Source organism: Prunus dulcis, unplaced genomic scaffold, assembly GCF_902201215.1.
Source record: "Prunus dulcis unplaced genomic scaffold, ALMONDv2, whole genome shotgun sequence".
In the NCBI taxonomy this organism is placed as follows: domain Eukaryota; kingdom Viridiplantae; phylum Streptophyta; class Magnoliopsida; order Rosales; family Rosaceae; genus Prunus; species Prunus dulcis.
The window spans coordinates 83791-91060 of NW_023010007.1; the positions used below are offsets into that span (position 1 = coordinate 83791).

General features: G+C 37.4%; 1 non-coding gene and 1 pseudogene across 1 annotated transcript; one reads left to right on the forward strand and one right to left on the reverse strand.

The window, feature by feature from the left end:
- Nucleotides 1-335: 335 nt before the first annotated feature.
- LOC117612426 lies at nucleotides 336-6788 on the forward strand (annotated as a pseudogene).
- On the reverse strand, nucleotides 805-913 carry LOC117612429. The gene has a single exon (XR_004583398.1). It is a non-coding gene; the product is annotated as a small nucleolar RNA R71 (small nucleolar RNA).
- Nucleotides 6789-7270: the final 482 nt, after the last annotated feature.

Below are 7270 nucleotides of genomic sequence, written 5' to 3' on the forward strand. Positions count from 1 at the left end.
CTTGCACTTGGGTAGACGCAACAAGTTTTTGGCACCGTTGCAGGGGAGCAGTGAAGCGAAAAGTAGCACAAGGAAATTCATTGTTAAGGTTTGCGGTTTTAGTTTCCAAAGCTAATTCGGTAAGGCTTATCAAACTCAATTTTTCATTTCTGTTTTTATTTTTGGTGTTTTTATTTTTGTTTGCTTTGGTCGTATTTTTTTATATAAAAAAATTTTAAAAAAATTTAGTTTAGTTTTATTTATTTATTTGTTGCTTCTTTATTTTGTTTATGAGATATCGTGATCGGTTTGGTGGATTTGCAAAGAAACCTCAATTTGACCAAATTTCATCACAAATGGCTGAGAATAATAATAATAATAATGCATTGGAAGGCCCCCAAAATGATGAAGATAATCATAGTGTTCATAATGATGAGAATCGTAGTGTTCATAATGATGAGAATCCACTTGTTAGGACATTACATGATTATTTGCATCCTGCTCGTACAAGTGTGCCATCTTGCATCATTTTTCCGTTAAATGGTCAAACTTTTGATTTTAAACCGGGCATGATACAACTTTTACCAACTTTTCATGGAATGGAATCTGAAAATCCATATTCACATGTGCGTGAGTTTGAGGAAGTTTGTGGAACTTTTCCAACACAAGGGTGTAGGCTTGATACAGTTTTGCTAAAACTTTTTCCATTTTCACTAAAAGATAAAGCGAAAACTTGGCTTTATTCTCTAAGGCCAAGAACAATTGGAACATGGCTTGAAATGCAAACTGAATTTTTCAAGAAATTTTTCCCAATTCAAAAGACAAATTCTTTGAAAAGACAGATGACCACATTTTCTCAAAAAGATACTGAGTCTTTACCTCAAGCTTGGGAAAGATTTAAAGATTTGTTAATGTTATGTCCTCACCATGGTTTTGAAAGATGGAGGGTGGTAAGTCATTTTTATGATGGCTTAACACCTAAAGATCGACAATTTATTGAGATGATGTGCAATGGAAATTTTATGTATAAAGATCCTGAAGATGCTTTTGATTTTCTTGATGAAATTGCAGAGAAATCTCATATTTGGAGCACTCCCAACACATTTGAGCCTAATTCCCAAAAGGCAAAATCTTCTATTAATCCTTCTAACGGGGGTATTTATCACCTTAAGGAGGAAGATAGTCTCAAAGCTCAATTGGCAACAATGGCTAGGGAAGTTGAAACCCTAAAATCAAAATTGCCTCAAAAAGTTAATTCAATTGCAAGTCAAGAAATTTTTGAGATTTGTGAAGTTTGCTGGGTCATGGGACATGTAACAAAAGAGTGTCCAACACTTCCAGCTTTCAGAGAAATGTTGCATGATCAAGCAAACTTTGTGAATCAATTTAAAAAACCATCCACTTTTTCTAAAACTTATAATCCAGGATGGAGAAACCACCCAAATTTCAGTTGGAGAAATAATACTAATAATAATGTGCCTCAACAAAAATCTAATTCTTTTTATTATTCTCCACAGGTGGAAGGACAATCATCATCATCAAATTTGGAAGATGTTATGAAGCAATTCATACAAAGCCAAACTGCCACAAATCAAAAGAATGCACAAGACATTGGTGAGATTAAGAGCACTCTTTCCAAACTCACTTCTTCACTGTCAATTCAAGAAAAGGGTAAATTTCCTTCTCAAGTCCAACCTAATCCACATGCACAGTTAGAGGTAACTACCCCTTCTTCTTCTTCTTTGAATGAAAATAAGCATGAATATGTGAAGGCTGTCACTACTCTTCGTAGTGGAAAAATAATTGGGAAAGATGATTTAGTAACAGTTGAAAATAAAAAGAATTCAGAAAAATCCAAAAATAATGAAAAAGAAAATAATGATTCTGAAATTGTTAAGTGCCCTTTTCCGCTCCATTCCCACAAGCACTTAAGGCTGTAAAGAAAAATCAAAATCCTGAAATTTTGGAGGTTTTTAAACAAGTGAAAATCAATATACCTCTTTTGGATGCTATAAAACAAATTCCTTCATATTCAAAATTTTTGAAGGATTAATGCACTATCAAAAGAAAGCACAATGTTGATAAGACCGCATTTTTAACTGAAAATGTAAGTGCAATTCTTCAAACTAATACTCCACCCAAGTACAAAGATCCAGGTTGTCCCACAATTTCTTGTATTATTGGGAATTTTAGCATTGAACAAGCTTTATTGGATTTGGGTGCTAGTGTTAATTTGTTGCCTTACTCGGTTTATAAGCAATTGGGTCTTGGTGAATTAAAACCCACCTCAATAACATTGCAATTGGCTGACCGTTTAGTCAAAATCCCAAGAGGTATGGTGGAAGATGTGCTGGTTCAGGTAGACAAATTTTATTTTCCAGTTGATTTTATAGTTTTGGATACTGAACCAGTTGTGTATTCTAATTCTCAAATTCCTATTATTCTTGGAAGACCATTTCTTGCTACATCTAATGCTCATATAAACTGCAGGAATGGACTTATGCAACTATCATTTGGGAACACGACATTGGAGCTCAACATATTCAACATTTGCAAGTAGCCCGCAAACAATGAAATGATGACAAAGAAGTTTACATGATCGAGACAATTGTTCAAAATTGCTTTAATTCTTCTTTTTCTTCTGATCCATTGCAAATTTATTTAGTAAATAGGGATTGTAATTTTGCACAAGATTTTGAAGTACAATAGCTTTGTTCTTTGTTGGATTCAACACAGGTACAAGAACGTAATGGTTGGATACCAAAATATGAGGAGCTGCCAACTGTGAGTGATGGGGCAAAATCATCAAGTGAAGAAGCCCCAAAGTGTGAATTGAAGCCTCTTCCTACTGGACTTAAATATGCTTTTTTGGGAGAAGATGAGACTTATCCTGTAATAACCCAAAACAAAAAAATTCATATTTAATAGTAATTTATTTTGAGGAAAGAAAATTTTACCATCGGAATATTTTATTGAGAAAAAGTTGACTTTTTGACCAAAAAGGAATTTGACAATTCCACTTACGCCATTGCGTAGAGCGCGACGAAACGAGTCCGTAGACACGGAGTGGACTCGAATCGGAGTTGTAACGAAGAAAATACGGTTAAAATACCATGAGGGGCAAAACGGTAATTTGGAAAAAATAAGATTTTTATCTCCCTCTCTGTCTCTCTCCTCCCTCAGTTTCCTCTCTCTCTCTCTCTCCTCTCCCGCTGTTTCGTTCCGCCGCCTTCCAGGAACCGCCGGCGCCGCCACGGAGCACCACCGGCCACGGGACCGGTCCCGTTCGAACCGCCGCCGTCTCCTTTTCCTTCCCGGACCGTTCCCCGCCCGCCAAACGACCGGCGCTGGCCGGAAATCGCGATCGAACCGACGGTGTTCACAAAATTTTCAATTCGCTCATTCTCCCTCAATTCTTCTCCAAATTTGTCGAGTAAGGTATGGATTCCTACCTATTTTCCATGCTCTAGCTGATGGTTGGATAGGTTTGCATCAATTTTCATCGTAGATAGCCCAGTTTTCAAATTTAAAATTCGGCCAAATTTCGGCCTCCGTGTTCGGCCACTTGGGGTAGGTCCAAGAACAAAAGTGGTTCCAAATATGGTGTTATACCTAGGGTAGGAGTTTGGAGCCGTGGTTTCGAGTTTTTTCGGGTGAGGTGTAATCGCTTTGGACACCCATCGCTGCCGGCGCGTGGGAGAGGGTAGTGCGGAGACACTGTGTCTTGTTGCGGTCCTTAGGTTGTCAAGAGAGCGTAGGAATTCACGGATCTCAATTTGGATACCGTTTGAGCCTCGAACGGATTTTTCATATTGTGAGATTTTCGGGTTCAATACTGTTGAGCCGTTGGATCGTACCCAATTTCAGATATGTTATTCTAGATAATTTCATAATCGTGTAGGATTTGACGAATTGTGAATCGGAGTCCCGGTTACTCCGAAATCGCGAACCCTAGGGTTAGGGTTTAGAAATTATGCGATTACACGATCGTGGTTAATCCGATCGTCCAATTCAGACCAGACTTGCAGGAAATGCTTACTTAAATGTGAGGAACCTATAGGAACTCTCAGATTGGTAAATGGAGGTCGTGGACCCCACGAGGTCCGTATTGATCAATATGGAAGTTTATCGCTTAGTGAAGTCTCGGGTCCTTTCAGACAGTTCTAAACATCTGAAATGCTTAAGTGGGCATAAGAATGACTTTAAGTTAGTGCACGCATTTCTAGGAGCCGGGGGTCAGGGTTTTTAATTAAATACTTATACCGAGCAGTTTATTTAATTAAATATTCATGGTGGTTTAATCAGGCACCCAGGGCCAGGCAGACCCGCAGGAGGGACATTCCGGAGATCTAGCTAGCTCGGACCAGGAGTGAGTGGACTTTTCTTTTATAAATGATTTTATGCAAATGAATTTCATTATTTGATCTTGAATAAGTTTTATTGAGTATGAATTTCCTAGCATGATTTATTGAATTTAAATATCTTTAATTATATGCTGCTTAGTTGAATATGCTAAAGAGATATGGAAAGTAGAGATTGAGATTACATCAGATAAAATGGCAGCAGAGTTCCAGTTTTAATAAAAATGCAGTTATTTATCAGAATTTTCAGAAATTTATATTTTCTCAGAAATTTTATATTTTCTCAAACCACCGTGGGTACCCAGTTACAGAAACAGTTTGCTTTCAGTATATGTTGCCTTCGGATATGACGATGTCCACGGGCATCCAGTTTACCTTCAGTTTTGTCAGTGCATTTGACATTTGCCTCACGAGTTTCGGGGACGCCCGGACCGTGAGAGCCAGGATTGCGGATCAGGCTGACTACGGTCTCCTGAATCCTGCTAGTTTGCGGCTCGGGTTGACTTTGTGTCACCGAGACCTGCCAGGGGAATTGACGGATATCAGGAATTAACGGAATTAAAGGGGTACACCCAAGTGGTAGTTTTAAATTGATTACAGTGCTTTTATGCGAGTTTTGATTACAGTGCTTTTATGCGAGTTTTATCGATCTTGGATGTGATTTACATATACGTATATAAATATGTGAATGCCTTGAGTTTAGTATGATTCAAATGCAGAGTAAATATTCAGTTTTACATAATCGTTTTTACAGTGGGGTTATTATGTTCATATACTGCTTTCTAGAACTTTATTTTTGTCCACTCAGATTTTCAAATGTTTTGCGCCCCCAGGCTGTAGACGTGCACAGAAAATCCACCACCGGGCCATTTTTCCGTCGTCCGCACCTTTCCCTCGTTATAGACGCTTTGTTTTGTAAAAGGACTGATTTATCTGTAAATTTTTAGTAATTGCTCTGATATTTGCCCTAGATTGAGAACTAGACTGTGAATTGCATATTTAAGTATACTGGCAGTTGGTGGTGTAAATATACATGTTTGTTTTGACAGGTGTAAATTTGGGATGGAACAAATTACAGAGGAGACTCTGCCGAATTTTCGGTAGGAGTCAAGGCTAATTTGAAATTAAGTTTCTAACTAGAAGGGCAAATAGGTCTTTTGTGCCCGACATTCGCCAAGTGTCGGACACACATAGGGTCCGACTCGAATTCCAAAGCGGAATTTGGATCGGGTCCTGTCATATCCTGTGGTAATATCTTCTAAACTCGAGCTTTTGCATGAAGGTATGTTACTTAAAGTTTGGAAAGATCATAGGACTGCTATTGGATGGACTTTATCTGATATTAAAGGTATTAGTCCTTTGGTTTGCACACACCAAATTTTTCTTGAAGAAGATGCTAAACCAGTTAGGCAGGCTCAACGTAGACTTAACCCAACAATGAAAGAAGTTGTGCAAAAAGAAGTACTTAAACTTTGGGATGCAGGTATCATATATCCAATTTCTGATAGCAAATGGGTAAGTCCTACACAGGTTGTTCCTAAAAAATCAGGAGTCACAGTAGTTGAAAATGATAATGGAGAAATGGTACCAACTAGGGTCACTACTGGATGGAGAATGTGTATTGATTATCGTAAATTGAACTCAGTCACAAGAAAGGATCATTTTCCTTTACCATTTCTTGACCAAATTTTGGAAAGAGTTGCAGGGCATATGTATTATTGTTTTTTAGATGGTTATTCAGGATATTATCAAATTGAGATTTCATTAGAAGATCAAGAAAAAACAACTTTTACTTGCCCATTTGGAACTTTCGCTTTTAGAAAAATGCCTTTTGGTCTTTGCAATGCACCAGCCACATTCCAACGTTGCATGATAAGCATATTTAGTGACATGATAGAAAAATATTTAGAAGTTTTCATGGATGATATTACTGTATTTGGTGATTCATTTTCTGATTGTTTATCTAATTTGGAGAATGTTCTTATCAGGTGTAAAGAGAAAAATTTGGTGCTTAACTGGGAGAAATGCCAATTCATTGTCAGATCTGGCATAGTACTTGGACACATTGTTTCTCACAAAGGAATTGAAGTGGGTAAGTCAAAAATTGATTTAATTGCTAATTTGCCTATTCCTAAAACTGTTAAAGATATTAGATCTTTTTTGGGATATGCAGGTTTCTACTAGACATTCATACAAAATTTTAGTGCAATTGCAAGGCCATTGAATAATCTATTAGAGAAAGATGCTAAATTTGATTGGACTTATGCATGTCAAGAAGCATTTGAGAAATTGATTAAAATGCTAACATCAACTCCTGTAATGCAGCCCCCAAATTGGTCGATGCCATTTGAAATAATGTGTGATGCTAGTGATGGTGCTATTGGGGCAGTGCTAGGCCAAAGAAAAGACAAGAAGCCTGTTGTTATCTACTACGCAAGCAAACTTTGAATAGTGCACAGAAAAATTACACTACAACTGAAAAAGAATTGCTTGCTGTAGTTTTTGCATTGGAAAAGTTTAGGTCATACATTTTGGGCTCACAAATTGTTGTTTTTATAGATCATTCGGCCTTGAAGTATTTATTGACAAAGAAGGGAGCCAAATCACGATTGATTAGATGGATTTTGCTTCTCCAAGAATTTGATCTTACAATCAAGGACAAGAAATGAGTGGAGAATGTTGTTGCAGACCATCTTTCTAGGATATCTTTTGAGGAGCCTTCTGAATATTTGCCTATAAAAGATTCATTTCCTGATGAACAATTTTTTGGTGTTTCTAAGTTACCATGGTTTGCTAACATTGTGAATTTTCTTGCTACAGGTCTTATCCCACCTCATTGGACCTCGCAAGAGAAAAAGAAATTTATGGTTGAGGTGAGAAAATTCTTTTGGGATGACCCGTATCTCTTCAAATATTGTCCCGACCAGGTA